General features: G+C 50.3%; 1 protein-coding gene and 1 long non-coding RNA gene across 14 annotated transcripts in view; both read left to right on the forward strand.

Annotated features, from left to right (window-relative positions):
- Positions 1 to 14,428: 14,428 nt before the first annotated feature.
- The window catches only part of LOC127038114 (uncharacterized), a 188,982-nt gene continuing 181,060 nt past the window's right edge, over positions 14,429 to 22,350 (forward strand). Inside the window, exon 1 of the long non-coding RNA XR_007770584.1 lies at positions 14,429 to 14,527. This is a non-coding gene — a long non-coding RNA (uncharacterized LOC127038114). The remainder of the gene's footprint in view (positions 14,528 to 22,350) is intronic.
- Positions 21,436 to 22,350, forward strand: part of MEF2D (myocyte enhancer factor 2D) — a 177,984-nt gene continuing 177,069 nt past the window's right edge. For all 13 annotated transcript variants that reach the window (XM_050930511.1, XM_050930505.1, XM_050930510.1 and 10 more), the window contains exon 1: positions 21,436 to 21,816. The gene's annotated coding sequence lies outside the window, so the exon portion shown is untranslated. The remainder of the gene's footprint in view (positions 21,817 to 22,350) is intronic.

Genomic DNA, 22,350 nt, shown 5'->3' on the forward strand with positions numbered 1-22,350 from the left:
AACTGAGGCACAGAGACACCTGGAGTACTTTAAGTAAAGTCATGCAGGGAATCTTCGGCAGAGCAGAGACCCAAATGTGGTTCTGCTAAGCCCAAGGGAGGCAGGATGCAGAAGGGAAAGGGTGTAGCTGGGCAGCCCCGTACCACTGCAAAGGCCTTTGGAGTGCCCTGACCTGTGCAGAGGGCTGAACTGGCCTCCCAGTAAAGGCACAAGCTGCCCGAGCTGGTCCCTGCCTGTGCCAGTGCAGACATGAAGCTGCCTCCTAGTGGGCAGGTGGCCATACTGCAAAATCCTCCATCCACCTTGCTGGCAAGCTCAGCGGAGAGGACTGAATGGGCCATGGAGACCCAGCTCCCCCTCTCCCCCACAGTGAAGGTACCCCCAGGGAGCGAGGATGGAGCTCACTGCTGTGGATAAACAGGGGGGATGGGGAGAGGGAGGGGTCAGATGTTCCAGGAGGCTCCTCAATCCAGTGCTACCTTCCCAGGATCCAGAGAACTCCCTCCACCCTGAAACTTGCCCTGCCCCACCCCACTTTTCTATCACAGCCTCATTCTTCATCTCCAGAAGATCCAGGAGAAGGGGCTAGACCTGTTCCCCAGAGCCCAGGCCAGGCTGTAACCCCACCCGTGGCCAGGGAGGACTGGAATAGCAGGACTGCAGAGGGCTCTCCCTCCCTCTCTCCTCCCCCAGGTCAGGGAGCTCCTTCAAGGGATGCTCTGCTTTTGATAACGTGCTAATATCAACGGCCCCACCACCCTGACCTCAGCCACCGCCTGGCCTTCCCACTCCCATCTCGTGACTGGATCTTTGCTGTCTGCCCCACCCTCCTCCGCACACATGCTCTGCCCCCCCCGGGAGGTGGGCATTTATCCAGCCCTAGTGGCCCTCACTGGATCCATCACCACCCCATGGCTCCTCACGCAGCCTATAGGGCCTTTTGTCAGAGGGTTTGCGACTGTTTCCCTAGAATAAGGATCTCACAACGGCTCATCTGATCACCCCCCCTTCCCCCAGAGTGCTGGCATCATAGTGGTGTGGGGCAGGGGCAGCCCTGGGGCTCAGGACACCTGGGTTCTATTCACAGCTCTGCCTCTGATGGCGGGCAAGCCGCTTGCCCTTTATTCTTCTTGTCTATTTAGATTGTAAGTTCTCCAGGGCAGGGCATACTATGTGTGTGTACAGCACCTGGCACCGTGGGGGCCTCTGGCTGCTACTGTAATACAGGGGTGGGAGCGGGTTAGAGCAGAGAGCTGCAGAACTGAATGGAAGCCTTCCAGCAAACTGGGCCAAAGGGTCCTTTCGGTCGCCAGAGGGCTGGGGCCCAGTTAGCCACAGGCCATCCTGCCCGCTGGGCGATGATGTTCCCAGAAGGTCCTTTCTCACATCTAATTCCTGTGAGGCTACAGATCTGTTAAGTTTGTCTTGTTTCCTCCTGCTCCCCCCATTCCCCCTTCCAATGAATCACCAAGACAGAGAAAAATAAACATGTCTAAAGAGAGCGACGCCTGTGACTGTGTCTTAAAGGCAGTGACTGCAAACCAGTGGGCTTGACAGCACTGCTGTCTGGATCCAGCCTCACGTTCCACGGGCTCAGGAAACAGCTGTTCTCTCTAAGACAGAGCTGGGAACAGGGAATCCGGGCGCCTGGGTTCTGTTCCCAGCCCTGGGAAGGGAGAGTGGGAGGGGTCTAGGGGGTAGAACAAGGAGGTGGGAATCAGGAGTTCTTGTTCTCTGCTCAGGCAGGGTAGGACCTAGTGGTTAGAGCAGATGACTGGGAGCCAGGATTCGAGTCCCAACTCTGCAGCTGTGTGACCTTGGGAACCTCTAGTTCCCCCTTCTCTATCTAGGGTGCAATGAGCCCCACCTCCCAGGCTCGAATAATTGGTGTTTGGGAAGCTCTCTGCAGTCCTCACACTGAAGTTGCTACAGGAATGCCTAGTATCATCACTAGTTCTGTCTTTGGAGACAGACTTGCTCTGCAGCCCTGCTCTGAGAGGAGATTTCTCTAGTTCCTTTTTTTATTGACTATGAAGAACCTCATACTCCCAGATCCTTGGCTGTATGAAAGGTTGAAACTTTCAGCTGTGTTGGGCCAAAAGTTGGTTGTTTTTTGTTTTTTTTTTAAGAAAAATTATTCTACTGCCACCTACTGGATAGAATCAGAACAATTCAGGTATGTGTCAAAGGCCCTATATAGCTATTGGAGATTCTCCCATCGCTCAAGTGGCCCAGGCTTTAGAAGCAGGAGGCCTCAAGTTCTGAGCAGGCATGAAGTCTTAAATGGCGGCATCTTCACTGCAAGGAGATTTTATCTGCAGATTGTGGATGGATCAACTCATTAGCTGACCCCAGGGGCAGAGTGCTGGGATCTGTGCTGGCAAATCCTTTCCTAAGGTTTCACAATCTGGGTGGGAGGCAGCCAGCAGTTTGCAGGCCCTAGCCAGATGCCATTTACCTCGTGGGTGGCTCGGGCTGTGGGTGGGATCCAACTCCTTCCCCCCACCTCTCTCTCTCTCTCTCTCTCTCTCTCTGCACTCATTAACGTGACCCCTTATTACACTCTGCAGGCTCTGCATCGCTGCCGTTGCCGAGGCAACGTGTCGTCTCCACGGCAACCATGACAACCTTATGTTCATTAATTTAAAAAGGTTCACAGTGTAACAAATGAAATAGTTATAAGCTTGTCAGGGTGTTAAGGAGCAAGGGCTGGGAGCGCACAGCCCCCCCCCTCACGTCTCACTAGTTCTAGAATATCAGAGCCCCATCTGTCCCCCCTACCCACCACCCCAGACTCACTGAGCAGCCCATTTTAGAGGCTTGCCTGTTGTTTTACATAGGTAAGGAAGAGGGGAGGTGTGCCCTAGAGACCTGGATCCAGATGCTGATCCATCTCCAGATATAGAGCCTACTGGGAACAGGTGGCTTTCCATCACCATTGCACTTCTCAAAATCTGGGTCTGACTGGGTCGAAGAGACCCCTGTTTGTCCCCCAGCATAAATTAGAGCAGTCCCAGGGCTGCTCTGACGTTTGGTGCTTGCAACAGCCCCCTAAGGAGCTGTCCAGCAGTGCAACTTAGCTGTTGCGTGTAGCAGTCTGGCCCTGTTCCCTTTCATGTCTGATTCTTGCTCCTTCAGTGGGTGCGTGATGTTGGATTGTTACCCTCCTCTCCCCTGTCCTGGGGGGAGGGTGTTCCCAATTAGGGGGACCCCTTTGAGGATCCCAGCAGAAACCAGGGGCTGAAATGCAGCCCAGTCAGCATCTTGACTTGGATGTTTGACTGCACTTGTGTGTTGTCAGTTTCACTCTTTCCCTCACACTGTCAGTTTCCAGGGCTGTTCATGTGGGTCTCGCACAGCCATGGGGCAGAGAGACACAGAGAATGAAAGAGGACATTTGCGATTGTAAATCCACCAAAAAATTGGCTCTGGGCAGGTGTAGTTCCTGAGACTATACTCAGAGCCAGATCCCCCGCTGATGTAAATCAGTGTCACTCCACTGAAGTCAATAAAGTGATGCTGATTTACATCAGCTGAATAGGTTGCATGTAATTCCTTTTTTTTTTTTTTTACCTGACTAGACTGTTTGACAGTGTCCCTTTAATCTAAAACAAAGGCCATGCTGGGCTCCAAATGTTGGTTCTCTGTATGTGTAGAAACATGAAAGGAACTGGTTATAAAAACCTCCTGCCATTGAGATGCCACTCAATGAGCTGAAAATAAGGTCACTTTTCAGCAAGAAAACCAGGAGGGACCAATTGGAGTTAAAAACTCCTTAGCAGTCAGCCAGGTGATCAGCTGGTATAAATCAGGTTAGCTGTGGAGCTGCGCTGATTGACAGCAACTCAGAACCTGGTTCTGTATTTTCAAGCACAAGTAGAATAGAGTTGTAATATTTAATATTTCTAGAGGGTACCATAGGTGTGGATGGAACCTTGCAGAGCGCTTTGCAAAGGAAGTCAGGGTTGTGCCTCCCCATTGTACAGATGGGGAAACTGAGGCCCAGGGAGGGAGGGAAGACACACAGCGGGTCAGTGGCAGAATTAGGAGTAGAATGCTGGTTTCCGAACTGCCATGCCAGAATTTTAGCCACTAGGCTGTACCGTCTTGTACAATGAATCCGACTGAAAGAAAAGTTACTCACTGACTTCAGAGTCTGCAGGATCGGGCCCCAATTTGGAGGCAGTGTGTGGCAAGGGAGTATGGCCTAATGGAGCCCTGATCTTGGTTAGGGCCTCTGAGTGCTGCTGTACTACAAATAATAATCCCTAGCTCTTATATAGCCCTTTTCATCAGTAGATCTCATAGCACTATACAGATGGGGAAACTGAGGCACAAAGAGGGGCTGTGATTTGACCAAGGTCACCCAGCGGGCCAGTGGCACAGCTGGGCACAGTACCCAGGTCTGTGTCCTAGCCCAGTGCTCAATCACTAGGCCACACTGCCTCCCCTACAGCATGTGAAGTGTCTGTGGTGGATATTGGCCTCTTTCCACAAAGAAGTGGTACAGTGGGAAAAGAATTGCATGGGTGCGCCTGTCATCAACTACTGAGCTTAAATAGATCCTTCAAAATCTTTCTCAATAATTAAACAAGCCAGGACTAAAAATAGCAGAGAGTTCTACAATCTGTGGCAGGATAATTTAAGGGGAAAGCAGGGCTCTAGGGAACAAAATGTCCTACCCCCAGTCTCTCTTGATGATTCAAATAACGGGCATTGGACGGGCATATCAATTTTGCCACATATTAGATGAAAGACTCCTGCTAATGGATGGTCTGGATGTCTTTCAAAATGACTGGGCAAAATGGGCAGTGAAAAATTTTACTCTGAGGAGGTGAAACTGTTTATTCTTTCTTTGTATTGCAATAGCCCCTAGAAATCCCCAAATGTTCTGCTTTGTGCAGATCCATACACAGTCTCTGCCCCAAAGAGCTTGCAAGCTGATGTGTCCCTAGCACGAACATGGAGAAGTTAGATAAAAACATAAAATATTCTTTCTGGAAAGCTGTGATGCAACACAGCTTTCTTGCGTAGAATCCGGAACGATAATATATAAGACCCCCCTCACCCAAAAACAGAGAGAAACAAAACAGGCTGCTCCCTAACACAGACTGGCACCACCTTGCTCTAGTATGGCTCTTTGCAGACTGCCTCAGATGGATCCCATGCTTCCGGACAGAGCCCTCTAGCCTGCAAGCAGGCCCAGGAAATTAGAAATTAAAGCGACAGCATGTTGTTTTAACACACTTTTCAATTCAAAGAGACAAGAGGTGTGAGAGGAAACAGAGGTGGGAAGTGATGTGATCTAACTTAGGGTGATGGCACAGCCTGGAACTGCACCCTCAGGTCCTAATCATAGGTCACAGCCAACCCCCAAACCATGGAGTCTCTTCAATGTGCTCCTACGTCGATACAGTCCTGCTGTCGCGCCGATAAGAATATCACCTCTAAGGTGAATTCTCCTCTGTGTAGCTTCCATAGGGAGGAAGGCTGGTTTGTGGGTCAGGCCGTGTCTACATGACAGTGACTACAGCAGTGTCACTGGAGTGTAAATGCTTCCTACACCGATGGGGGAAGGAGATTTCCCGTTGTTGCAGTTAACTAGGGTGCTCCTGGCACAGCGTTTTCCACAGCCCTGAGTGATGTAGCTGGGTTGATCTCTTTTTTCAGTGTTGACCAGGCCTCAAGCACAGGGCTAGGACTCCAGCCACCTGAGGTCAGTCCCTCGGTTTGCTACAGGCACGGTGACGTGGGGCTGAGTCCCATCATCTCTCAGCTTGCCATCTGGCTGGCCATTCTGATGTCTCTGTTTAGACTGTAAATTCTTCAGGGCAGGGACTGTCGCTCGCACTGTGCGTGGCTGCTTAGTAGGCTAGGACCTTGCTCTCCGCCGAGGTTTTTGTGTGGTCCTGTAAGAATAATCGACTGATTATGGAGTGCTGCAGCAGGGTGAGTGAAAGGTGTATCGAGCCCTATGGTCCACATCACTGAGATCTGAGCACCAACGGGTTTAATCTCACAACTCTGCTCTGGTAGTGTAAATGGGTGTAAATGATACTGATTCTCATGGGGCCTGGGTGTGACTCTGTTGGAGTCAAGGAGAGTTACTCCTGATTTCCACTGATGTAACCGAGGGTTTGTCTATACTACAGAGGCACAGCTAGATTGTAGGCACAGCTAGAGCATAGACACAGTGGCATAGACACTTCCTGCATCAACAGAAGGGTGTATTTCTGTTGCTGTAGTTAATTTACCTCTCCAGGAAATGGTAGCAAGGTCAGCAGAAGAATTGTTCCCCTGGCCTAGCTGAATCTACAGTCAGGGGGTTAGGTCATCAGAACTATGGCTCTCAGGATGCAAAATTTTTCACAGCCATGAGCGATGTAGAGCTATGATTTAGGTTTAGACTAGGCCTAAGAATCAGGCTGTACTAATCAGATGAGGTAGCATTTCACCCCTACTCAGTACTGGTCTAGACGACCGCACAATGTGCGGGCAACAAACTTGCCGAAAGTCATCCAGCGGGAGAACGTCAGTGCCAGAACTAGAACCCAGAATTCATGAGTCCCACACTGGTGCTCCATGGCAGTCTAGGAGCCGGATCCTGCAATCTGAGCAATGCAGAGCTCCACTGAATAAAGAGAGAGAGTGTGTGTGTGCATGTGTGTGTGAGAGACAGAGTGTGTGTGTGTGTGTGTGTGTGTGAGGGAGAGAGAGATATCTTGGCTGGCCAAGTGAGTCCATGTGCATGTATCCGAATGCAGAATCCGAGGCCTGACTGACAGTGCCTCACGCAGGGTGGGGAAACGAGACCAGACAGCCAACATACAAGCAGAGCGAACCAGGGGATGGGGAGCGAAAGTCATGACAGCTGAGCAGGTTTTCAGCTTGAAAGGAATGACACTAGGGCTATTACTGCTCATTAATTTAGTGATTATGACAGTAGTGCCTAAGGACCAATCGAGAATAGGGACCCTGGCCTTAAATTCCACTTAACATCAGGCAATTACAATTTCCCAGGATCAACGTGCATACGGCCTCTCCTCCTCATGCTAGGTGCTGTACATGGTCTCTGCCTTACAGAGCTTACAATCAAAATAGACCAGATTAGGGTAGGAGGAAAGGGGTGGAATGCGCCAGCAGAGGAACAATGGGGGAGAAACATGCAATTTTTGGGGAGTGGGGAGGGGTTTAGTTAGGAGGGGATCAGCTAAACGGAAAGAAAAGTGGAGGGAGGGGGGACATGGAGGGGAAGGAAGACGAGGGAGGCAAAGCAGGGGAGACGAGGCATTATGATAACAATCATTGTGATTGCTGGTCCCTGCATTGCAATAATCAGCTGGCAAGGGGTTCCCCTCCCTGGCCCTGTCTCCAGCACGTCCCCTTGCAACACGAGGAACGCAGCTCAGCCGCACATTACATAATCGAGAAAAATTTGTTCTCTGGAGCCCAGTGGCTCCTGGCCAGGGTTTGGCATTAAAGCGAAGGCTGCTGGGAGGGAAAGTTGGATTACATGGGGAGGGGATGGCGGCAGGCCGCTGCACAAGAGCAAATGAGCAGCAGCAGGCTGCAATGGCAGATGCCTTCAAGGGGCTTTGTTTTAATGGAGACCAGTCTGGAGAAGATTGCTTCTCTACTGCCCTGCACTTTTATGCCACTGTCAAGTGGGTGTAAAATGCTCCCAGGCCAGCTCCTTGGCTGAGGGCAGTGGGACCTTGTGGATTTATGCCAGCTGGTGCCCAATCATGGTTTGTGCAAAGTGAGCCTGCAATTTGCAGGACAAGCCAGAGTCCGGCCCTATCATTAAAGCCTGATCTACACAGAGACGTTGCTCTTAACCCAGCAACATTACCATGGAGTGCCAGCTGGTATTCTTTGCATGACGAGAACGGGGGAAGTCTTGTAGATTTCCACTGAGGTGTTCTAGCCACATAATCTGAGGCCTGAGTCTGATCTATGGTGGAATGCCATTAACTTAATTTGGAGTTCCTTCTGATTTAGGTCAGCCAGGTGTATCTTTAAGGAGTCCGCTGAAATCAAACCGCAGCCGTGCCGGAGCTTGCTGAATTAGTGCCTTACTGAGCTCAGAATCGGGCCCAAGATAAAGCCACACCGTTCACCAAAAAAGGGAAAGCCGGAGTGCCATTTTGAGCTTTAAAAGGAGAGTGAGAGATCTGGCTAATTTGAAATCTCAGACGCTTTGCATTTTTGTTCTGTGAGATAGATGCTTTCACAGCCGCGTTAGCTGATAAGCGGCACTGCTGGGCTCAGTCCTCCAGGGTGCTGCAACACACCTCCCTTGCCAATAAAGCAAGAACATTGGGAATTGGGAAAGGATCTCTCCATACGGCCTTGTGCATGCTGGGAATTTGCCCCAGTGGCAGCCACTAGGGTAGCTGGAAACCCCCAGGGTAGCCAGGGAAAGCTGCGATTAGCTCCGACTGACTTTATCCCAGGCAGGGGTAAACTCCTTAGCAGTTTTGATGATGTTCAGCAGGTTTACCGATGTAATTGTACCAGTGACTGTAATGTTCTGTCCAGGTCCTTGGAAGTGATGAGTCCACTCTGGCAGCATAAAGGGGCAAGAACAGTGTAAAGGAGCCTCAGTGTGAACCATTTGTCGAAAAATTTTCTACAAAACTTTTTCCCACTGAAAAAATGCCACTTTGTCCAAACTGTTTCTCAGGTCCAGGATGGGCTTTTCTGCTCATGAGGGAAACCTCCTGGAAGAGGGAAGGGTGTAGTGCTTAGGGGAGTCACCTGGGATGTGGGACACCAGCTTTAAGCCCCTGCTGCAAATCAGATACAGCCAGGACTTAAACGTGGGTCTGCTACCTCCAAGAGGAGCGTTCCAACACAGAGCAAGTGAATACCCTTCAGTTGGATAGTGTCTCCTATTTTTTCATGAACGTTTTTGGAAAGGTCTCTGTTTTGCGCTGCTGCGGAATGAAAAAAAGTTCCAAAACCTCGAAAGCTTTTGCAAAATGGAAATTTTGTTTTCCAGCCAGCTCTACAAAGAGGATTTGAAATCCAACTTTGTCAGGTAGGGCCACTAGGCCCTCAGCTGAGGACAGTTGGCTTCATGGCCTTCAAAGGTGCTGTGCTCATTGACATCAGCTGAGGACCCAGCCTTTTATGTTTATAGCTAGTGCTCTGCAAATTTGTAGATATTCACATCCTAGGATATCTGTGGGCCTGTGGATCGGATGCGAATACCAATTTTGTATCCACGCAGGACTACATTTATAGGGGAAAATGGGTCAAATGAATGGATCTGAATGCTAGGGTATCTGAAATCCAGCTCCACATTCTGTCCTTCCCCCCCACTCATCTGAAAATAAATTCAACCAACTGGACTGAATAATAAATAATAATGTAGCAAATTAGATCCCATTCCCTGGAATTCCCCACTACCCTGCATCTGGCACAGTTGTTATAGGGATGTTGTAGCCTTTTCAACTTATGCCATAGAAAGAAAGGCTGGCCTAGTGGTTGGGGTGCTAGCACTGAATCTGGGTCTGTGGGTTCAATGCCTTACTCTACGGCAGACTCCTTGTGTGATCTCTGGCTGGTCTCTCTCTGACTCACTGCCCCAGCTAGAAAATGGGGACGGGGTGGTGCTGGCCTCATAGAGGGAGCTGTGAAGATGAATACATTACAGGCTGTGTGCGTGAGGGATGCTCAGATGCTAGGGCACTGGAGATATAAGTACCTAAGAGATACTTGACGAAGAGCTCCATGGCAGCTCGAAAGCTTGTCTCTCTCCCCAACAGAAGCTGGTCTAGTCAAAGAACTTACCTCACCTACCTTGTACTGAGTGAATGGTTGCATGGTTCCCAGCTGTCACTTTACTGAGAACTGCACAATAAAACTGTTGCAGTGGGGAAGTCTAGGCTGGCTATTAGGAAACACTATTTCACTAGGAGGGCGGTGAAGCACTGGAATGGGTTACCTAGGGAGGTGGTGGAATCTCCTTCCTTAGAGGTTTTTTAAGGCCCAGCTTGACAAAGTCCAGGCTGGGATGATTTAGTTGGTGCTGGTCCTGCTTTGAGCAGGGGATTGGACTAGATACCTCCTGAGCTCCCTTCCAACCCTGATATTCTATAAAATCAGGGCTAGAACTTGGCTCCTCCAGCCTCTAAAAGCCCTAAGCCCTTCTTAAGCCAAAGGAGAATCTCTGTTAGCTGTATAAAGTCTGTGACACACAGCTCTGGTGTTCCAATACCATCCAGCAGAAGGCAGTGACACTCATACCAGCCACCAGTTTGTTACAGTATTATTACCTAGAGAGGTCAAACGATTCTATTTCAAGGCAGAGGATTAGGCACAGGGATGAAAGTGCTCATGCAAATACTATAGGAACCTAGAGCTGCAGAAATATATTGCAAATAATAGAGGGAAAGGAAGCAACAATACATCTCCCTGCTGCACTGTTGGCTTACGCAGGAAGCGGAGAGTTTATAAGGGTGTGGGGGGGATTTCTTTAGCTCCCCCCAACCCTGCTGCATGTTGAGTCATTGGGAAACTTCACCCAGTTTATTTTTAGAGTTATAACAAAATGCCCAGGAGAAAAAATGGCAAATGGATCTAAAGGAACACACCTGTGACCTTGCAAAATTCATGTACCTCCCGTCTGAGACCATGCACAACTCATTCTACCCAAGGTCCTACATATCACATTCTGCCCAACACCCCAGAAAAATCCTTCCATCCCATCCCCAAGATCCTGCAGAACTCAACACACCCCACGCCCAGCTCAGACCACACCGTGGCTGAGACCCCACACATCATTCCACTCCGCACTGCAGCCCCTTCCCCTCGTGTGCAAACTAAATCCATGTACTTTCAGTGAGTTAGGAAGTTCAGCCAAACGTCATTTAGGGTTTTGGGTTCATTGGACCTCAAAGCAAACCTCAGTTGAAACCATCAGGCTTAGCGGGCTCAGCACGCCTGGTATGTCAATAACAGAGGAACACAGGAGGTTGACCTGGCCACAGCGTGTCTTGGGGCTGCAGCCTGGAAGGTTGGAGAAATGCTGCGGAGCAGAGCGTGGTTCAAGGCCGTGACGAATGGTTTGCATATGTGGCTCTAACGCAAACCACTTTGCTTGGCCCATTACGATTCCCTGACAGGGAACGGGTTTCGGTTCAGGATCTGGTGGAAGAGCAGCAGCTGTAAGGATGGAACATGCTGAGAGATTGGCCTGGGGGCAAATTCCCAGTCCCTGTACCCTCCTTTCCTGTCCCCGCAAACTGGAGGCCTGCGGTTTCCCTAGGGGATCTCTCAGCCCAGCCCAGCCCCTGCTGCAATCCAGAGCTGCAAGCCCCGAGGGTGCCCCCAACCCCTGCTGCAGTCCAGAGCTGCAAGCCCCGAGGGTGCCCCCAACCCCTGATGCAGTCCAGGGCTGCAGCCACCCAGGAGGCTCGAGCCCCTCATGCAATCCAAACCCCGACTGCTCTGGTGGAGTTTGCACCCGCGACGCCCCCCCTCTTGCAAGCGGGAGCGCGAGGAGGCGCCTGCCTCTTTAAATCTCTCTCTCCCACGTGCTGTCTGGTCGTGCTGGAGACGGTGACGCACGCGGGACGTCAATGGCGGTGGTGGGAGAATTTAGATGGGGGGCGGGGGGAAGGGAGCCTCCTTTGCACTAACGCTCTGCCCCGCCCGCGCCGCCCAGAGTCTCGTGCACGCTCCAGCCGCGGGGGGGAGGCAGCCTCAGCCCCTCCCTGGGTGCATTCACCCCCCCCCCCCCATTGCCCAGCCTCTGAGCAAACTCCATTTTCTCCCTGAGTGACAGCCTCACCGCCCAGGCCGTGCTGTAAACACGGTGTTCCTCCGCCGCCAGCTGGGGAGGGCAAATAATCCGCCGCCCGCGTGCGCCAGGGTCAGCCCTGGCTGGGGGTGCGGACACGTGACGGCACGTGGGGGGGGGGGCAGCTGGGCTCTTTGCAGCGCTGCGAGCAGCCAAGCAGCTGCCTTGGGGGCACAGAGCCAGGACTACCCCAGCCCCACTGAGCAAGCTGCCCACCTGCACCCAGCCTGGCTCCTTGTGGCAAAGGCTGGTGCATGCCCAGATCACACGGTTGCTGCCCCCTGCAAGGGCCCCAGATTGGCCCCTCGTTTGACTATGGCTCTGCTGTCATCACTTTGCAAGGGCGACCCACTGGCTGGGGTGTACGTGTCCCCAGCTGTGCCCAAGTGGGGCCCCCCGTGGCTGCCCCTTGTATATCCTGCAGGCATGCAGCCTGGGAGCACTGATTCCCCATTTCTCTTCTCTCCAGGGGCCTGGCTCAGGGCATGCACAGTGCTAGCTCCTAGATAGAACTCTTGGCTAGTCACCAGACCTAGGGAGAGGCCCCTGGGGAGAGGGAGATGGAGGAGGGAGTGGGCTTTTTAAAATGTTGCTATGGAAATACTGGGAGAGGGAGGGAGAGGGAAGGGACGGAAAAAACGATAACAAAAATGATGAAATATTTTCATGCTCGTTTTTGAAAGTCAAAAAAAAAGTTTTGGTCTCTTTTTTCATCCACAAAATCAGTAATTTTCGAAAACCAGGAAGTTTTTATTTTTGTGAAAATATTTGTGTATTTGAAAAGGGTGAGTTTTCTTGGGAAAAAAAATGTCGACTTGATCTAGTGATCTGGGAGCATTTCGCACACCGTTTCCACTGGGGCAGGTAACCCTGCAAGGTAGAGCCCTGCCTGGGACGAGTGCAGAGCCCTGCAACTGGACCAGGATCCCACAGGATCTGCTGCCATAATTGCGGGAGTGGGATTAAGAATAGTCCTGGCTCTTGAACAAGGTGCAGGGCTACATAGGATGGAGGCTGCAGTCTCAGGCTTCCTCCTGAATTCTCTGTAGAGCCTCGAGGGGTGGGGTCAGCCATCAACCATGGCCCAGCGGGGCTGGAAAGAACAGCCTGCAGGGTTGCGGTATTAAAGTCGATCTTGAGGGAAATTGCTGATCGGGGGATATGCCTTTTGCACCAGGGAGCAACTGGGAGGACTTACATCTTGATGAGCGGTAGACTTTGCCCTTATGCTACACAGTGCTTCTGTCTCACGTGGCTTCGCAACAACCGTCCTAGTGGCACCACACCCCTGCATGGTAGGGAAGTATTAACATGCCCACTTTGGAGATGGGGAAAACTGATACCAAGAGTGTGAAATGAACATGAGCCCAAAGTCAGCACAATGAGTGTGGGAAAGGCAGTGTGGGCTAGTGGACAGAGCAGGGGGCTAGGCGACCTGGATTCTGTTCCTGGCTCTCCCATTGACCTGCTGTATAACCTTGAGTGAGTCGTTGCTCTGCCTCTGTTTCCCTTCCTGACCTTTGTCCTGTCTATTTAGATTGTAAGCTCCTTGGGGCAGAGGCTGTCTCTGACTCTGTTTATAAAACACCTGGAGCCCTGGGCCCTGATCTCGGCTGGGGCTTTGAGCTGCTGCTATAATACTAACAGTCATAACAATGACAGAATTAGGAAGAGAACCCAGGAGTCCTGGCCCTGTTGTCCATCCACAAGACCATGCTGCTTCTTGCCAAAGATGTGAAACTGTTCACATTTGCCATTGACTCACCTCTTTGTGCCTCGGTTTCCCCATCTATAAAAGGAGGCTAATGGTACTCACCTACCTTGGGAGGAGGTTGTGTTAAAAATACTCTTAATGATCCTCAGAAGAAAGGGGCCACTGAAGTACCAAGTATAATTATACTTAGCTTTTTCCAGTTCTGAATGACCTGCTGCAGGGGAGACCCTAGCGCGTTGGACCACAGCTCAGGAGACCCAAGTGCTGTTCATGGCTCTGCCATGGGGCAACATTGGGCAAGTCACGTCACTGCTCTGTGCCTCAGTTTCCCTATGTGTATCGTGGGCATAATGATGCTGACTTCCTTTTGTTCTATGGATGAACAGTGCAATATACTCAGAGAGTAGTTGTTAATGGCTCCCAATCCTGCTGGAAAGGTATAACAAGTGGGGTTCCGCAGGGGTCTGTTTTGGGACCGGTTCTGTTCAATATCTTCATCAACGATTTAGATGTTGGCATAGAAAGTACGCTTATTAAGTTTGCGGACGATACCAAACTGGGAGGGATTGCAACTGCTTTGGAGGACAGGGTCAAAATTCAAAATGATCTGGACAAATAGGAGAAATGGTCTGAGGTAAACAGGATGAAGTTCAATAAAGATAAATGCAAAGTGCTCCACCTAGGAAGGAACAATCAGTTTCACACATACAGAATGGGAAGAGACTGTCTAGGAAGGAGTATGGCAGAAAGAGATCTAGGGGTCATAGTGGACCACAAGCTTAATATGAGTCAACAGTGTGATACTGTTGCAAAAAAAGCAAACGTGATTCTGGGATGCATTAACAGGTGTGTTGTAAACAAGACACGAGAAGTCATTCTTCCGCTTTACTCTGTGCTGGTTAGGCCTCAACTGGAGTATTGTGTCCAGTTCTGGGCACCGCATTTCAAGAAAGATGTGGAGAAATTGGAGAGGGTCCAGAGAAGAGCAACAAGAATGATTAAAGGTCTTGAGAATATGACCTATGAAGGAAGGCTGAAGGAATTGGGTTTGTTTAGTTTGGAAAAGAGAAGACTGAGAGGGGACATGATAGCAGTTTTCAGGTATCTAAAAGGGTGTCATCAGGAGGAGGGAGAAAACTTGTTCACCTTAGCCTCTAATGATAGAACAGGAAGCAATGGGCTTAAACTGCAGCAAGGGAGATTTAGGTTGGACATTAGGAAAAAGTTCCTAACTGTCAGGGTAGTTAAACACTGGAATAGATTGCCTAGGGAAGTTGTGGAATCTCCATCTCTGGAGATATTTAAGAGTAGGTTAGATAAATGTCTATTAGGGATGGTCTAGACAGTATTTGGTCCTGCCATGAGGGCAGGGGACTGGACTCGATGACCTCTCGAGGTCCCTTCCAGTCCTGGAGTCTATGAGTCTATAAGAGCCAGGGATTGGTTTTTAACCCCATTATAGACCCAGTAAAATCACTCCACAATAGAGGCTGTTCCCACAGCAGCCTGATTGCACTGGAACCAAATCCTAAAGGACTTCTCCCGGCTTGGAGGTGCGCTGGGGGCGGGGGGGAGGTGTTGTGTGTGGCAGGTGGAACAGCACTAGTGGAAACAAGCAGAAGTGGCTGACTGGCCAGAGGTAAGAAGCACTGGGAAATGCCCATGTAATAACAACCCTCCTGGGGCTCATCATCAGGATCTGAATGCAGGACTTTCAGCCCTGCTGCTACTTGGGCTACAGAAGGCATGCCACGGTGCACTGAGATTCTTCCTTGTCCTGTAGCAGCTACTCTGCATACATTGGCTAATGGAATCCCTTCTTTAGCAAAAGCTAAAAGCTCCAAGGCCGCCTGGGGTGGGGGTGGGGGAGAGAAAGTGGGGCAATTTGCCCCAGGCCCCGGTCCCCACAGGGGCCTCCACAAGAATATAGTATTGCAACTTTTTTTTATGGAAGGGGCCCCTGAAATTGCTTTGCCCCAGGCCCCCTCAGTCCTCTCGGCAGCCCTGAAAAGCCCTGTGAATTTGAACCCCACTGATGGCTCCAATGAGTGCTGGTTCCTCCGGCAGCAGTAGTAAGTCGTTATCCTCTAGTTGACTAACCACTAGAGGAGGATGTAGTACGTGTCAGTGTGCTATCCATAGTTATACCTGAAGGGCCAGATTCCTGGCTGAGGTAAATCTACCTAGCTCTGTTGAAGTCAATGCTGACTTACACCGGCGGATGATCTTCATCCCAACTGCAGGGAAATTATACTCCTTCTATTTGCAGAATGTGTGAAAGTAGCAAACGTTTTTCACCCTTTGTCTGAGCTGCCCAAGGGTAGATGGTGCGTATTTATGTTTGAGCACCCAGGAGTCCTCCTCGTACCCCCTCCCCCGGCCCCGGTATGGGGCAAGGAAAAGTAATTTCCATTGTCAATAGACTGCATACCAGCCGTAGGAAAAGATCAACCCATTGCCGTGGTGTGGGAAGAGAGTTACTCAGCATTTGGTTCCCAAGAGAAAAATTGCAGCTGAAACTGACTTTCCAAAATACTTTGAGGCTCACAGAAGTGTTCTAATCTTCCAGGGCCTGCCAGGAGCCTCGGAAATATCCTGGGCTTCATTCTTCCCTTGTTTGCACCAGTGCAGATCAGGAGGAATTCTCCTATACTAAACTGGTGTAGGAGTGAGAGTAGGGCCCATTGGAGATGATTTTTTTTTCTAGTTACATGATTGCAGCTGATTGGAAAACAAACACCCAAGATTCTGTGCAAACAACCCTCAGTGGGATGACTAATTCCGTCTCAGCATAAACTGATATGGTGCTAAAAATAGGACCAGTAACAATAATAATAATAATAATAATAATAATAAACCCAACTGCAAACAGCCCCAAAGCCAAACAAACCGAAAAGTCCACCAGAAAGATGCATCTTGAGATGACGTGGGAAGGATCTGTCATGAAATCTGCTAGGGTCAGCTGGGCATATCTTCTTCATCAATTTCACTGGCATTGTTCCCCATAATCCTCCCTGTTCTCGGCCTGGGTACCACAATCATTGAGTCTCCTGAGCTCTACGTGGTCCCTTCTTGAGTCTATGAAACTGTAACCACAGCAGATGAAGGGAAGATGGTAGGGTTGTTAATTAAATGATCCTTATCACTGAACTCAGGTCCAAAATTTAGGTCTCCTAAAAATAATAAGGTATAAATATATTAAGAAAATCTAATATTGATAGAGGCCTTTGCATGAAACGGATTCCTTATAGGTCAGTCAAACGCTTTTAGGCCCCGATCCTGCCCTCAGCTCCATCCGTGTCACAACTTTCCATGGGACTGGAAGCTCTTTGAGGCAAAGGCCGGGTGTTTGTTCTGTGTGTGGATGGTCTCCTGATCCCAGAGTGAAGCCTCCTGCCGTGACGGCAGGACAACTATTAGTACTAGTCCTGTTTATTGCGGTCATGCCAGGGGGCCAGCGAAGAATTGTGCTAGGCACTGATGGCTGTATTTGGGGTCTGCAAGGCATTTTCCTCCGGGTCAGACTGGCAGAGACCCTGGGGGTTTTACACCATCATTTATTTATTATTTGTATGTCAGTAGCACCATGGAGCTCTTGTTATGGACCAAGACCTTGCCGTGCCAGGTGCTGTACCAACACAGAACAGAAAGACAGCCCTTGCCCCAAAGAGATTGCAGTCTAAGGATCAGACGAGAGACAACAGACAGATACAGACCGACAGGGGAGCACAAGGAAACAATGAGACAGTGTTGGTCAGCACGACAGGCGGTTGTCTCCCTGCCCCCTACTGGAACATACAACGTCCTGTATTAGCTCCACTTCAGTATAAATGCAATGTTTATGTACCTCTCCCTGTCATAAAGTCTCCTGATGCTGCGTGTGTACACACACACACACACACGCACACACACACACACACACACACACACATTGTGTAATTCGCCACCTACACACACACACATTGTGTAATTCGCCACCTACCTTCCATACACTGGAAGCCTCCTCCTACCCCAAACGTACTGTAAAACTTTCCTATTCCTCCTCAGCCTGAGTCACTCGCTTTGTGGATCCTCCCACCGGCGCTGGAACTTATGGTCTGGAAGAAGCTGATTGCTTGTGTCAAAAAGGCTTAACTGGAGTCTGCATACACCTGAGCCCCTAACTCGGAATTCTTTTGGGTCTGTGCCTGTACCGCACCTAGCACCGTGGTGGGGGGTCCTGACCCACAGCTGGAGCTACAAGGTGCGACCGCCATACAAATAATAAATAATGATCGTCATTCTTTCCGCTGCCAGAAATACAGTCCTCGCCCCGTCGTCCTTCCCATTCCACGCTTCCTCTGATTATTCTATGGGCCTGATGTTCATTTGCTCTGTTCCTGTGGCTGGGGCAGGGATGAAGGTGGCTTTAAGTCCACCTTTGTGCTTCTCAGATTCTGAGGCCATGTAGGGCTCTGCACAGGTCCTGATGTAAGTGGGAGCTGCCCGACGCTGCTGTAATTTACACACTGCTTCCCATGCTCCCACAATGCAGTGCATTCTGGCTACACCACCCTTATTTCAGGACTGGAAGCAGGGTCCTTATACCAGCTCCATCCTGGCTAGAGAGGATCCCTGTGCAGGAAGGGATTCTCAGGGGGCCATATCCACCCACTTTAAGGCCCTCTGTGCTGCCTGAGTGGCCTAAGTGGGCCTTATTGTTTCTGGGAACCAGGTCTTTCAGATCCTCCATCAAGAAGGAGGCAGGTGTCTGCTGTATCTGCTGACCACATCACAGAGGAAGTGGGATGCTATGTAACAGTTGTGGTAATGTGTGGTGCTTCTAGCAGTCCCGAGGATTATCTCATTTCCCAGAGAAGTCATTCCCAACCTGTCACTCACACACCACTCTCTAGGAACTTACTATTTAAGGTCTCAGTCAAGATCAGAATGTGTGTGGGGGCCTGGAGGCTTCTCCCTTGGCTTTAATGGCTGCTGCATTGGTTACACTCTGGGCAACTCTCTGCTTTCAGAGCAATTGTCTCAGGCTCTCTGCAGACTCAGGCAGGACATCGATGTGCTGGTTACATTCAGGTCACATATCCAAGCTTTTCATTGCAACCACAAGGGCTATAAACATAAATTCTTTATTTCAATGAAAGCTGAGATTTTGAGATGCTCTCCTGGGATGCCATGAATGGGCGCTCCAGGCATGGGTCTATATAGTCTGTGCCTTAAACTGGCCTTACTTCAGGGGGTGGAACACTGCAGCTAGAATCATTCCAGGAGACCTTCCTCTCTACCCCTTTTTTTTAAAGGAGTGTGATCCCAGCATAATTAATCCAGATTGAAACTACATATAGGAAGAATTTTAGAAGGTGGAATGTAATTAACCGGGGCTGGAGCTGGGCCAGGAAATTGTGGAACACAAAAAAAATATTAGTTTAGGAAGTTGGGTATATGGATTTGATTGACTTAGTAAAGTAAGATTGTCATTTAAAAAGAAAGAATTAATTTCATTTTATTCTTATTGTGGCCAAATAGGCCAGTGAAGATAGAATAGAATGGGACAGAATTCCTTTTTATGCCTATACAAGAGAGGCAGTGTGGTCCATTATATGGAGTCCTGAGTGACCTGGGGGGGAAATAGTTTCACCTCTTTGCCTAGTGTGAGCTCTTTGGGACAGGCACTGTCTCTTGCTAATTGTTTATACTGCACCCAGTACAGGAAAGCCCTTACCTTGGTTGGGGCCTCGGGGTGCAACCAATATTAAAAGTGAGCAGGCTGATTTGTAGAGCCAGTAGAACTATCCCTTAGCCCAGCTTCCTAGAGCCCATCCCACGTTTCCTATGGAGTGTTTGAGATTATTGGCCCAGCACTTTGAACAAACTATTTTCAGACAATGGGCGTGTTTTGCAAACTACTTGCTTCAATTCATGTGGTGTGATTGCCCCCCCTCCCCCAAACCACATGGTATTGGTTCTGCTCCTTGATTGGGTGAGTGGAACTTTTAATTTCATTTATTTAGGGGCCACCCTCCCCCTGCTGTCTGAGCACCTGACAGACACTAATGGGCATGACATTCAGGCCACTTTTCCTTGCCCTGTCAGTAGAAAAGGACCTTAAAGTGGATGTAGGTATAATTAGCACAACCTTTAATGGCCTTTTTACTCAGGCAGAGAGGAGTAAAGGGGCCTTAGTGTAAATGAGGAACAGGCAGGCCCTAGTTGTTTGCATGCTTGTCACTAAATTGATGTAGATACACCAATGCAAAATTTCTTAGTCTAGACAAGCCCCCAAATTGGTGAGGGGTGGGGAAGAGAGGGGAAATGATCCAGTGCAATCAACCATTCGGGTTAGGCTGTAAGCTTCATACTGGAATCAAGTGACTTGTCTGAGGTCACCTAGGGAGGCTATGATGAGGTTGGAAACTAAATCCAGAACTCCTGGGTCCCATTCTGAGGCCTTAGCCACAGGACCAGCCTTGAAACATTAAGACGAGCAAAGAGTGGCACACATTTTCCAGTGTGAATTTGAAGACTACTAATGACTCATGCCGAGGAATGAGGGTAGGGGCCAGGAACTCCAGAATTCGAATCATGCCTCTGCCACTGAGTTGATCTAGTTGCTTCACTCTCTGTACCTCAGTTTCCCCTCTAACATGCTGATAATCTGCCACCTCCCCATACAGAAGAGTTGTCAGGTGTTAGTGAATATTTGTACAGTGCTTGGAAATTGTAAAACATGAAGTAGTAGTATTATGTAGGGTGAAAGTACATTTTTGGCTTTAAATATTTTGGGCCAGAGCCTCAGCTGGTTTAAATTGATGTAGCTCCATTTAAAACAATGGGACAGATTCCTAGTGTGTATACATCACCTTAGTTCTGTTGAAGTCAATGGGTTAGATCTCTAGCTGGTGTAAAGTGGCATTCATTGCAGTTCAGGGCCCAGTTCCTTGTTCTCATGCCCATGCCCTCGTGGAGTGAGGAATAAAAACCCAGGAGTCCTGACGTCTACCCTTCGCCTCTAATCACTAGATCAAACCTGCCTACCAGAAACAAGACTAGAAGCCAGGAGTCCTGACTCCCAGCACCCTCTTCTGTAACTACTAGGCAACACTGCTCTTTATCTGAGATACATCCCACAGTATTGCTCGCTGCATGTCTAAAATCACCCCACTGCCTTCCGAATTTTGCCATCGGTGCAGGGGCGCTGCTTCAACAAGGTGGGCAAAGAGGGAGGGGCTGCCGCACCGCCTGGCTTGAAATGGTTTCCATCAGATACAGGGTTCCATGGCTCTCAGCACCCCCACTCTACACATTGTTCAAGCCCCGCTACATCGGTTAGGGCATGGCTAGAAGGTGCTCAGATGCTACCGTGAGGCTTGTGGCATGAGAACCGACGCAGATCAGAACTGGGGTTGCAATTGTCCACGCCTGGAGGATTTTGCTTGAGAACAATGCCCTGTGAGTGTATGTATGTGTGTGTATGTCAAAAATAGAGGTGCAAGGGGTCTGAAGGACTCTCCTGACTTAGGGTAACCAGACAGCAAATACGAAAAAACGGGACAGGTGGGGGAGGATAATAGGAACCTATATAAGAAAAAGACTCCAAAGCTGGGGCTGTCCCTATAAAACCAGGACATCTGGTCACCCTATCCTGACAGCTAGTGATGAGCTGGGGAGGGGGTGAGGGCTGAGGGCCAGAAAGCGCCCAAGTGGAAGCCAGGCCCCTTGAAACCCTGCACAGATCAGGCTCCTACATAACCCCGCCGCTGCTAGTCCAGGCGGAAGGATTTGCAGCAAGCCACGCTGCAGCCTAGCTTGGGGGGAGGTGGCTTGGGTGCAGGGGTGGGGGTGGAGAGGAGGGTGCTGGGTGGCTAATCCCTCCCTCCCTGGGCCTTGCGTAGGGCTTGGCCATTGGTGGGTCCCGGCATGCTAGGCTGCGCTGCCTGGTGGTTACGTTGTGTCTTTTCCCCAGTGGGTTGGAAGTAGTTACCTTTGTAGCCAAAAAGGAGGAAGGAAGGAAGGAATCCACAGACACACACACACACACACACACACACACACACACACAGACGCAACCCAAGGGAGGAAGTTCATTGAGACACTGAGATTGCTCCTGGTGGCCCGGGCTCGCCTCTGAAGTGTGGCTGCGGTGCTGCTGCTGCTGTTGTTGTTTTGTTGTTGTTGTTGCTGCTGCTGCTTCTTTGGAGCCTCCACTTCTCCAACAACATCCCGTCCCCGGGGGGGCTCCGGGCTCCTGGCAGCGACTTGTTTGGGGGGAAGGCAGCGCGGGAGCGGACGCTGGAGGGTAAGTCGAGTCCTGGGGTGTGTGGGTAGCCTGGGGGTGGCGGTGGACTGACAGCTCTTGGGAGTCCGGGTGGGGATGGTCTCGGGTGGAAACCATTTGGCAACAGCCGGGATTAGGGTGACCGGAGAGCAAGTGTGAAATACAGAGACGGGGGAATAGGCGCCTTTATAAGACAAAGCCCTGACTATGGGGACAGGACAGCTGGTCGGCCTCGCCTGGGTACCACGGTGATGGGCGGCTGGGGGGCTGTTGTACAGAGATGGAGCCATAGATCGGGGTCGAGTCTGGCTGCGGAGCGGGAGGGTGGCGAGCGCATCCTGCAGCAGCCTCTGACATTTCAAAACAAACCCTCGCCAAAATGGTGCAGAGGTGAAGGGAGGAATACAGGCGGCGGCGAGGTGTTGCCTCCCTTGTGTCTGCCTGACAGCAGCGGCTGTTTGCAAAGAGGGTGGGAGGGGATCAGAACTGGGGGACCGGTGAGGGGCCAGGGCTCTGACAGCTCCGCAGGGCAGCGGAGGAGAGGGGGTGGGGGTC

Source organism: Gopherus flavomarginatus, chromosome 20 (assembly GCF_025201925.1).
Source record: "Gopherus flavomarginatus isolate rGopFla2 chromosome 20, rGopFla2.mat.asm, whole genome shotgun sequence".
NCBI classification, from domain to species: domain Eukaryota; kingdom Metazoa; phylum Chordata; order Testudines; family Testudinidae; genus Gopherus; species Gopherus flavomarginatus.